Source organism: Cydia strobilella, chromosome 2, assembly GCF_947568885.1.
Source record: "Cydia strobilella chromosome 2, ilCydStro3.1, whole genome shotgun sequence".
Taxonomy (NCBI): Eukaryota; Metazoa; Arthropoda; class Insecta; order Lepidoptera; family Tortricidae; genus Cydia; species Cydia strobilella.
Window position 1 is genome coordinate 15,360,039 of NC_086042.1, and position 12,866 is coordinate 15,372,904.

At 35.8% G+C, this 12,866-nt stretch overlaps 1 protein-coding gene across 1 annotated transcript in view; it reads right to left on the bottom strand.

Annotated features, from left to right (window-relative positions):
* Nucleotides 1-10,022, bottom strand: part of LOC134752417 (uncharacterized) — a 50,398-nt gene extending 40,376 nt beyond the window's left edge. Inside the window, exon 1 of the mRNA XM_063688131.1 lies at nucleotides 9,750-10,022. The gene's annotated coding sequence lies outside the window, so the exon portion shown is untranslated. The remainder of the gene's footprint in view (nucleotides 1-9,749) is intronic.
* Nucleotides 10,023-12,866: the final 2,844 nt, after the last annotated feature.

Below are 12,866 nucleotides of genomic sequence, written 5' to 3' on the forward strand. Positions count from 1 at the left end.
ACGGGACGCCAGAACCAGTGCATGGGAAATACAAGTAGATAGTAAGTGTACATACTGTGCATGCATTTCTTTCTTTATGTTTATGGGACTATGTTATAAACAAAAACTGGACAAGTGCGAGTCGGACACGCGCACGAATGGTTCTCATACTCATATATTTATTGCATCCATGGTAGGTACACAGGTGACATAATAGTTGATCTCACATGGGCCCTGGTAGGGCACAGCAGTAAAGCAGTATGCTTAAATCCATAGAGTAACTTATACTAGAGCGGTACTGTCATAGTAAATTTTTTAACCCCAGTAAATTCACTGCCATCTGTCGACACACTTTAAAACTAAAAATGAAGATTTATAAAAATACGATAGAATGTATTTAAATATAGATAAATGATTTTTTTATTTGCATTAATTATTTTTATGATTTTGACCCATGTTCTTTCACTGATATGCGTTAAAATTGTTAAATAACAAACGAAACCGTCAACGCCATCTATACGACTGTAGGCCAAAACTAGTAGCGCCCTCTGAACGAGAATCAAATTTTCTTGATTTTCGAGGCACGTTTTTTCCTTAGACTGTATCCATCTATTACGGAGTTATATCTATCTTTGTTAAATCTTATGATTGTTATACCTGATATGTACAATGATTATCAATGTATTAATTAATTAAATATTCATGCTTAAAAAAATGTTACAGTTTATGTCAAATATCAATAAATTATATTAAATGAACTTAAATTAAAAATTAAAAAAAAATCAAAATTAAAATTAAACATTAAAAATTAAACATCGAAAATTAAATTTGAAACAAAGATTAAAAATTAAAAATTCAAAATTGAGTCATTTTATAAATAAATATAACAAGTTAAAAAATATTTACATTACATCATCCACAAAGTTTCGTACCATTACGCAAAAAACGGCAAAAAAATCACGTTTGTTGTATGGGAGCCCCACTTAAATATTTATATTTTTATTCTGTTTTTAGTATTTGTTGTTATAGCGGCAACAGAAATACATCATCTGTAAAAATGTCAACTCTCTAGCTATCACGGTTCATAAGATACAGCCTGGTGACAGACGGACGGACGGACGGACAGCGGAATCTTAGTAATAGGGTCCCGTTTTTACCCTTTGGGTACGGAACCCTAAAAAACGACAATGCGCATACCGCAGCGTTTACCGCGTAAAACAGCATAGTGACATTAGATTATCAAATGTATTTATTTATTTATCGTATGGCATTACAGTTACTGGATTTAAATTGAATATTAATCTAAATATTGATGTTTGCACTCTTCAGATACTCGATCTAATGTAAAATGTCATTTTTTTTTACATTCCGTTGATCGCATGCGTTCAACGCTGCGTTTATCGCATAAAACAACCGCGCACTTTACCTACATAAAAACCAAACGATTTGTAGGGTGTTATTGAGTTGAGATTAAAGTAAGTGAACTAATTGTTTTTTTAACAGCTGTTATAACTTCTGCTATAACAGTATAACAATAAGGAAGAGAGGGTTATAAAGTAAATATATAATTGTGGATATAAAAAATTGTTTTAGTTAGGTTAGGTATATTGAATTATTTATGAATAACCCCAAGGTCACTGTTGTAGAAGTCTTTATTTTATATAGGATTTTTATTTTTGTGTAAAGTCGGCGGAGTTCCGTACATTCAACCACCGTGTTAATATAATTCCTACTTTGCACACGAAGTATTGGAAGTTACTACTTTTGTAATCCGTTTTAAACTAAATATTAGGGAGAAGTAAAAAGTAAGTACCTTAAAATTTCATTAACTTTCGAACTAAACGTTAAAATGTCTTTTTTGAAAAACTGAAATGTTCTCAATTGTTTCCCCGAACACCAATCAATTTCCTAACACTAGTTATGAAATGGATACATTCTCACATCTCACACACTACTTTCCATTTTTATTGACGACCATCGCTAAACAAAGGTGAGATCCCAAGTTTAAGAAATTAATTAGACACCTACTCGAACTTATACCATTTTCTCACGGCGGGTCAAAAACTTGTCTCTATGCATAATAGCCTATTTGGATGGGACTTTTACTTTGTAATCACAGTCTGCAAAAACTCGGTACCAGTAGGAGAACAATGTCATTCACTTATAGGTAGTCAGATGCGACATTGTTCTTTCAAGCGAAATGGGTTATACACACGTAGAAAATCAAAAGCTGCCTCCTCTGTCCGAAAGTCTAATTTCTAAACATTGGAGCCTAATTTCTAGTTTAAAATTATGAGATATTTGACATTTATTTTGTTCCAAAATGTTTGTCTTTGTTGGGTACTAGGGACTAGGGAATGCAAATCGGTTATAACCGTAACCGAAATAATCGGTCATATTATAACCGGTTATTTTGACAAAATTTCATAACCGATTATTGGAAACTCGAATAACCCGTGACGGTTATTTATTGATGACTTAAATACTATGAAGTGTTCTTCTAATGACTACAAAATCCTACCTTTTTGGCTGTGACACCTTTGACTATAATTTTTGTCATTCGTGTACTTTAATACAGAAAATACCTATACCAAATTCACTTTCCTTATTTATGAAATATTTTGATTGAATGTATCACGTCCAAGGTCATTTTTTCACTTTTACTGTTGTGTGTTTTATTATAAGACGAAGACTTATAGTCACAGTCACAGTCCCTAATACTGTACCTATATTTTTTATTACCTACTTGATTGCAAATTTATCATTTTTTGGTCGGAAATAACCGTAACCGATTATAACCGATTATCGGTTATTTTTATCGGGCATTACCGTGACCGAAACCGGTTATGAAGTTTGGCCGGCTATTGCATTCCCTATTGGGTACCTACAGAAAATACTAATTCGAAATTAAATCTGCATGATCCAAATAAGTTGGGATCTTAAAGGGTTGTATTGATAGTAACCAATATTAAACTGCTCTGAAAGTGTTATAAGTATTTATGCATATAATATTGATATAAGCCCAAAGATTTGGACGGGACATTTTGTTAAGCTTGCATTGAACCTTAAATGTATCTAAATAAATAGATAGTCGATAGATAATTATTTCCCGTAAATAAGTAGTTGTAATAAAAATCAATTTATTAATACGGCTTTTATATTAATCGCCTAATAAAAGTCCATATACCTAATGGACCGCGAGCCAGGCGCAAATTTCGTCAGTCATCGCCTCCCGGGTGAAAACTCGTATAGCGGTTAACGGCTATGTATGATGAACCCTCGTGAACGTCAGCTGCCGCTCCGTAGGTGGGTTGAGGAATGGCAGCCACCGAAACGCGTAACACGGTCTTTCCACCGCGATACAACACACTGACGATTTGTTTTATTAACAATAGCATCTAAACTATCATCTGACAATGTATCAAACGGGAGGCGATGACGCCGATGACTGAAAATATTTTTTTTACATGTTCATGTGACCAGCTGACGGTCTTTCCACAGCGATACAATCGGCTGACGATTTTGTTTATTCACAATAGCATCTAAACTATCATCTGGCATAGGCTACAGTATGGGGTTCTTCAAAAAAGGAGTGTACAGGTTTTTAAAGGGTCGGCAACGCGCATGTAATATATCTGGTGTTGCAGGCGTCCATAGGCTACGGTGACTGCTTACCATCAGGCGGGCCGTATGCTTGTTTGCCACCGTCGTGGTAAAAAAAAAAAAAGTATCAAGCGGGAGGCGATGACTAATTTTTTTTTATAGACTATTTCCTGCCATTCCTCAACCCACCAACGGAGCGGCAGCTGACGTTCACGAGGGTTCATACATAGAAGTTAACCACTATACGAGTTTTCGCCCGGGAGGCGATTGGTCGTGGAAATCTGTTCCTGGCCCGCGGTCTATAATTGGTACCATCGATCTTTCTTAACTGGAGAGAGTGTACAAAAAATAAGGCACAATCCTTGATATTGAAGCCGGCCGGAGACGAGTTTCACCTATTAAACTAACGATTAAATGGCGATTAAATAAATGCCGACGAGACAACCGTAGACGCGCGGACGTTTCCTGTTTACCGCTCGTTTGTAGGGAGCCGTGTGAATGTAGTCCATCTGCCTACAATGACCTCCTTGCTGCTGGTGCTAGGTTTCCGGATTTTGTGACGAGTCTCCATGGCCGATGCAATACTCGACCGGATGGTTAGCCGCGTAAAGTAAGGACTTTCTTTATAAAGCTATATAAAGGTTAAATTTGAAATCATCTACGTTATGATATAATTAGAAATCATTGTTGTTGCATTGCAACGTATCTGAAATAAAATGATTTCCGCCTAACTGGATTCAATTTGCATACTACCTAATGGCGTTATTCACAAACGCGTTACTGGCCTGAATTAGCTAATATGAATCGTTTGTCTTTATCTGCCATTTTGACTTATGTATTTGTAAGTGAGGGATAAAAAATAATTTAACCCTTAAATGCATAATGATGTATATATGCATCGTATATTTGATGGTCCGTGGCTCAATATGCAGCTATCCAAAATCACATTTATTACTTTTATACAGCATGACACATCTATTTCAATTTATTAAAAAGTTATACAAAAAATCATGCATTTAAGGGTTAACTAACTCAGGCCCGTAAAGTTTTATAAATAAGCGGGTACATATGTACCAGAATTGTTGTACAGTCGCTATCAGATATATCACAGCGGCCAAGGTGCTCACAAATATCTGAACACGCCTCTATTGCTAAGGCGTTAGAGTGCGTGTTCAGATATTTTTAAGCACCTCGGCCGCTCCAATGTACAAGTCACCTGCAATAATATGTTACTCTTTGAAAGCCGCAAAAATATGTGACACGCTCTTATGGCCCTACAAATAAGAACGTGTCAGATATTTTTGCGGCCTTCGTTGTGTAACATATTATTGAAGTTTACTGTACAGATCTCACAAACCATTACTCAGGTAATAGCGATTCTTAAACGATGTAACTAAGTGTAAGACACTGTTTCAATTATCGGCACTGTGATTTGGTGGATAAACATCAAATTTGAATTTGACTTTGGATGTATGTAAGTACTAGCGACCCGCCCCGGCTTCGCACGGGTGCAATGCTGATACATATAAACCTTCCTCTTGAATCACTCTATCTATTAAAAACCGCATCAAAATCCGTTGCGTAGTTTTAAAGATCTAAGCATACATAGGGACAGACAGACAACAGGAAGCGACTTTGTTTTATATGTAGTGATTAAGCACCCCGTTTAAGATTGTCATTGGGCCTTTTGGTATGGTATTTTGGCCAAACAAAAATACCATGAAATTAATAATGCCAACATTATATTGTATAGGTAGGTAATGATTATGAGTCTAAGCGCCGCGCTAAGAAACCTCTATCGCCACTTGCACCATCCCACTAACCCGGGGTGGACCGGTAAAACCTGGAGTTACCATGGTTACCAGTAGAATCTTGACACAGGTTAGCGGTTTAACGGGTTAACCCCGGGTTAGTGCGATGGTGTATGTGGCCCTAAGTGTTTATCTTTGGTTTGCCAAACAAAGCTTCACAGGTACGAGTGATAAAACTTTTTTTATGAAATTTATTACATTCTTTGTCTAGACGAATTATCAGAGGACTAAAATTTAAAATCAACTATGTACCCTAGTAGCATTTTTTTAGGCATTTTGTTAGGCCTCTGTTTAGTTATAATATCTGGGAGACCGAGCTTTGCTCGGAAAACATATAAAAACTCAAAAATGCGCCTTTTCCTAGAGATAAGACCCAGCCAGATCGATTTTTCGCCCCCGAAAACCCCCATATAGCAAATTTCATCGAAATCGTTAGAGCCGTTCCCGAGATCCCCGAAATATATATACATACATATATACAAGAATTGCTCGTTTAAAGGTTTAAATAAGATGTAGAGGCCCAACAAAATGCAGTACCAAAATGCTACTAGGGTAATATCATATTGTGTATGTTATATTTTAATCTCTTAAAGGGCCCACTGACTATCGGCGTGTCAGTTGTTTGGAACTGAACTGATAGTCAGTGGGCCCCTTTATAACGGAAGCGTTCGAAATATTTGATCAATTAATTTAGATGTGATAATGATAATATTTGAGAAAATGTAATATAATGTAATAGCAGACTAAGTAAGTATATTTTGAACTTGGTAACAAATAGCGGGAGACTGCTGTCCGTTACCCGTTACCGTATTAAAGGAAAGCTTTGTTGTTAATTTTCGAGTGTGACTTTGGAAATTTTATTGACGGCACATTTCTTGTTTATTTGTGACGGTTCCAACTTTAGTACCACATTGTCGGTTGTCGATTAGGTTGATTTAATTTCGAACCTTTATGGAAATAGCGTCTTATTGACAACCGCCAATAAGTACCCGTTTATTTGAAAACGCCACATTTTCTCTCTTGTGACCTTTAAGGCGACATTCAAAACGAAACAATACCTTCGCCTTTCCCACGCTCGTGTCAACGTACCTTATTTAATTACCTATTCTCAGTCAAAATCTCCACCTAACACACTTTCTATACGAACAAATGCAATAACTAATATCACTCACTATAATTTTTGATTACATAATTACCCTTAACAAATCGTTGATTCCTCTAATAAAAGACCAATATTGTTAAATCGATTATTCGTATAACCTTTAGTTACGAAAACGTTCGATTATATGTAAATGAACGAGATATCACGCCATCCTTTACTCGAGCAACAAGTGAGAATGGGATGGGACTATTTAATGCGATGATAATTCTGAATGATCGTGAACCCGCAGGTTAACTGGTAAATGGAGTAGAAAATTTTAATGTAAACGCTTAAATGATCCGTATGATAGCTGTAAAATTGAGCATGAAATTTAATCGAATCGATTTAAATAAGTAGTAATTAGTTGTTGGTAAATAAGTACCTACAGCGTGTGTACAAATAGGAAACCAAAAAAAAAATTAAACTATTTATAAGTAGTTACACCGCACAGTAATATTGTTATAGTATTTTATACAATCGTGATATAATAGAGTGTTTTTAGTCGATTAGGTAGGTAGGTAGGTCACAAATCTTGCTAAGTAGCCTAATGAAGGTACGAGATTGAAAAGCTTGATTATATCACTATTGTATACAATACTTTTTCTACGAGACATCTAAAATAATACCTTTTCTACTATAAAACCTAAATAGTAAATAGATAAAGCAAAATTAAGGATCTCAGTAGTACAAAATACATCAACGCGTGCATAATCTCCTGAAATTTAATAGTCGTGCGTTGGTGTCTTTTACACTGGACCGCGGTGCCACGTGATTGGTGAAATTAATTATAGGTGACTAAACCATTCCGAAATGAATATTATAGTTGAGTTGGGAGCCCATACATGTAAATTACCCATTTACAGATTGGTATACGAAAACTTAATTCAACCATTACAGTCGACGAGTAGAATAAAAGTATTTTACTAAATTTATCATTTTATTGATGTAAATACAATTACAAAGACATTCTTATAGTTTAGTTAGTAGGTATAATTAACAGGTGGCTTATATGTATGTTATTTACCATACACCGTGTCTAATAAGTCCGAATACACATCTTTTTACCTTGGCTCTAAAGACATACGGATTACAGGCCACCAAATTCTTATTTTAATATCGGTGCACAATATTTTGAGGGTGAATAAGTACATAGCATTTTCGAAGCAACTAAGAAAAAGAGAGTGCAAAGATCTAACATAATACTTTCTTCAGGTGACGAGTTTGTTTTTTCTGACGAGAAACTGTTTGAGTGAGAACAGCCTTATAATGCCCAAAATGATAGATTGTGGGCACCACGGATAGAAGACATTCCGGACAACCAGAAAAATGTTCCTAGGTTCCAGAGCTCACCATCGGTCATGGTGTGGGGTGCAGTATGTAAGAGTGGTAAACTACCTTTAGTATTTATAGATAAAGGCGTTAAAATTAACGCACTTTATTATAAAACCGAGGTATATTAAATGTATGTTTGGGAATGAATATTAATATGTGTTCCAACAAGACGGATCTCCTTCATACACGGCAAATGCTGTTCAAGCTTGGTGCCAGCCTAATTTGACAGATTTTTGCCGAAACATGAATGACCAGATGGCCACCCAGTTCTCCAGACTTGAACGTATTACATTATTTTGTATGGTCGTACATGCTTTCGAAAATACATGATTATAAAATCATAAACCTGGATCATTTCAACAAAGTTATCGAGCGTATTTCGGACGAAATGCCAACTAACTATTCGTACATTTATTTTATTTAATAATTGTACTGCATTCGGACTTATTGGACACGGTGTATATAGCCATAGCCAATTAAACAAGCAAATGAGTAAAGTAAGAACGCTAACTACGAAAATTTTCGTACATTGACCCGCCAGTTCCTATCTCTATCGCACGCGCATAATTATATCTCTGTCCCGCCCATGTGCCGGCGCGCGGCGGTCAATGTCCCTGTGCTAGCGGGAAACCAATATATATTATGTGCCTGCGATAGAGATAGGAAATGGCGGGTGAATGTACGAAACTCATTATTTATAGGTATTACATAAACGTACTTGTTTTGTTTTAACTGTTACGCTGATAGTTAATATACAAATGTGGATACATTTCTTTTGAGAATAAATCTAAAGATTGTGGCAATGTTACGAATCACCTCAATAATTATAGGACATTAAGTACCTATTATATCCTGTGAGAGCTAAACTTTATTTCTAAGCGTTGCTGACCCTAATTCGATATATGATATACATAATATACTATGATAGCTTGAGCGGACAATGCAGGCCCTCGCTGTGCATCCTCATTTAAGAAGTCGTGCCCTGTGCTTGTGAACGCACTCGGCCAATAGGCCAAGGTTGCGTGTTCAGTTCACCGCAGTTGTTTACTCGCTGCAAGCGGAGCGGAAATGCACTCGGACGAAACGAGACTTATTGGAATTAGTAGACATGGTTTCATCCACATAGTTAACCGAACGAGACTACTGCAATGGTTTTGACCTTTTCAATATTGGTACCGCTTTGACGGTTTGACTTTAATTTAAAATAACTACTAGCGCTCAATAAATACAATCAAATTACAAATAAGTTTTAGGTACTAACTGATACTACGTTGAAATATACCGGTTCTACCCCGTGGGGGTAATTATCTCGAGGTTAGCCACTAATGGTCTCAGTAATAATCACAATTAAAACTACCCGATGCGCCAACTCTAATTATTATAATTGTATTTTAAATGCCTAATGATTACCTTACACTTGTAATGTAACAAACATTCTGTAGTTACATATAACCCTACTACGGTACTACTAGGTACGGTATGTACTAGGTACGTTTAAATATGAGGATTCACTAGATGCTTCATATTATTTTCACATGATGCTTCATAAAGAACCGGAATTAAAGTGTTATACCTACCAATTAAGCGCCACTTGTGCACACAGCACATGGGCGGGCGGCGGCGGCGCAGCGACCCGCTCTGTAAACTATCCTAATTCACTTTCCATTTACAATGTCAATAATGAAGTACTTAAGCAGTCACGGATATTAAAGATCGTGAATATGAAAATCTCGTTTCGGTCTGATTCCTTGATCTCCATTACACACATATACATATGCAGATTTCTTATACATATATATTGGGAGCTGTAGCCGTGCAAGTACAAGAATAGGTAATTCATTTGAAACTTATGATGACCAATTAATAATTCAATACATACATACGTTTTGATCTTCCAAAGTTTACACAGCAAACCACCACACAGTCCAACACACACAGCCACAAAAATCCCACTGAAAATATGATGCGAGCACGTGCGTGCCGACGCGTTTGTATGTCTGGCGCGGCGGTTCCGCGCGGCGGGCTAGTGACAAGTGTAAACTCAGGCGCAGGTGCCAGCCAGCAGCCAGCCTCCCTCTAACAAGGTCGCCCCCACTCCGTTTCACCCGGAGAAAGTCTGCCTACATACATACCAAATTTCCGAACTGATTGAGTTGAATTTAATAGTGATGAATGAAGTAACCTTAGCGAATCAGCACATTGCCCTTTAGAATTAAATTAATTATATTTAGGCACGAACTGACTTAGACAACACATTTTCTTTCAATAATGATAAGGAATTAAATAGACATTAAATATAAATGTTTATGTTGAACAACATATTACTTCAAATATACATATTACTAAAATATACTTACTTATACATACATACTTAAATATATATATACACATACCTGCTTTCAGATTAAAATGAGACTTACCTAAGTATTTTAGAAAAGTCTCTTAGTTAAGAGACTTTTCTAAAAGATGTCTGCGCGACTTGATCTTAAGAAAATGAACTGTGGGTTAGGTTAGGTTAGAACTGCGACCCCCAAGAAAACAAACTGTTGCCAGAAAAGTAGGGTAAGTTAGAACTACGACCCCCAAGAAAACGAACTGTGCGTGTGTCGCCAGAAAAGTGGGTTAGGTTAGGTTAGAACGGCGACCCCCACTGAAGGGACCTGCTGCTTACAGAAAATTAATTAAAAAAATTGATATATTTAAAATACGAATCATGTAAAATCGAAATTTAAAATTTCAGTATAATGAATGGCAATTCGGAATTCGTGATTTCAAAAATTGTAAATGTTAAATTCGGTGTTTAGGCCAGGAAATGAATACCCAAAAAAGTTATAGAGGGAAATGCTTGGAACACAATTTTTGACTTCGTAGCTTTGTTAGGACTAGTTAGGAGGTGAACATATCAAAAGTCCCCGGCCGTAACCCTTGTGCTGGGGGGGAGAGGGGGGTTTGAAGGTTCCGTTTTTCGGTTTTTCGATTATATCTCAAAAACTTTGCGTCTGAGCGACTTGGCCACTTATACAACCACCATACCATAAATAAATTCAGCACCCCCGATTTATACGAAAACGTAACCAAACCCGGCCTAGCAGCTTCACTGATTTAGAGAATCAAGATAAAAATGAGAGCCCTAAATAAACCTTCAAGAGCGGATATCTCAAAAACTATACAAGATATCAAAAAACTTGATCTAATAAAACTTGTAACAAATTAAATCACTTTTCATTTTGTATATGTGGCCATGTCGCTTAGACGCATAGTTTCCGAGATAAAACCGAAAAACCGAAAAATTTAACCTGAAAACCCCCCCCTCCCCCCAGCACCAGGGTTACGGTCGGGGACTTTTGATATGTTCATCTCCTAACTAGTCCAAACAAAGCTACGAAGTCAAAAATTGTGTTCCTAGCATTTCCCTCTATACCTTCTTATTGCTTGGCCTAGTTTGTCACTATCGGAATTGTTATAACCGGAATTATGTGGTTCGGAATTTACAAAATTCGGCTTTTCTGCTTTTCGGAAATATAAATCTTCGTGATTTTCATCATTCTTAATTACGACAGTCGGATTTTTTATGGGTCGAGCATTTAAAAATCGGAATGATAAAATTCGGTATAATTTTTTTTAATACAGTTGCTCAAAAAGTGCTACTTTTCGTGGCTGTTTAGCATGCGGAAAGTTGGTTTTCGCGAACTAGTGCTTTTTACTTTTCCAATTTTTTAAATTTGTACTTGTTCCAATTCATGACTACTTATTGATGAGTGTTAATATTAGTTTCCTTTAAATGTCGTAATCAACATAAAAACCTACTGTTAATGTAAGAATACGAAAAATATGCATATTTCATATTTTATTACTTACCTCTTCATCATTATGAGTATTATAACACGTTTATTTTTAATGTTGAAAAACCGTTCTTAATAAGTTGTCTGAATGGAACGGAACGCCTGTCAAAGAAGAGGTGTATTTTCTTACTGCAAGAATGTTTTAAGTTTCCAAAGGCAACATTCGATATTGTTTTTATAAATATACGATACACAAATAATCGTAAATAACGATATTTAGGTACAATGTTACAATAATAACAATGTTACATAATGTTGTGGTAATAGTACAATGTTTTAATATTTACAATTGTTTCTGGCTTATAGAACATGCATTTGGAAAAAAAAAACTTTCATTGAAGCGGGTTCAATAATAATAACAAAATCTATTCTAGTCGAATAAAAGCTAGAAAACACCTCTTCACAATGTCAATGTCAATGCTGTCAGTGTCACAGAATTAATAATATAAAAGTTTCGAATTCCATTTCTTACTTGTTGCTTTTCTTATTTTTTCGCAACTGTATTAAAAAACGTCGTTCGATACACGTGCGGATATGTCGTTCTTGTGGCAAGATATCTCGGTACTCGTGAAGTAATGACATACTTTCCGCACTAGCATCGAAATGTACTATTTCGGAATTATGTAGTGTACCCATGTATTATATATTATAACTATATATGACAGTTTATATATTTGTTTTATTTTACATATCTTTTAGGAAATTAAATATTTTCTTTTTGTGCCGTTTATTACAGCTTTGATGTCTACCGTTCTCCAATTCTCCCTCAATTGCTTAAAGGTTAACTGGAAGAGATCCCTGAAAGGGATAAATTCGCTTTTGTACAAATGATGTGTGTTTTTTCCTGTTTTGTTTCTTTTACTACTACAACTTAATAAGTTACCTAATTAAGTTTTTTGTCAGGAAAAAGAGGTTAGATAGGTCGCAGGACTGCGACGACCCGAATAGCAAATCTTTATCCATTGAGACGTTACTTTCAGGTCATTGGCCCTAAAATAACCGCTGGGATTTTTATGGAAACCTACCTGATGTTATTTACAGACAAGTAACAATAATGGTAACATCTAAATCGAAACAGTAGATTAAGCAGCAACAAATAGACCTAGGTATAGTGTCCTTACATATTAAAAATACGTATTAGCAAATGCAACTTTAAAT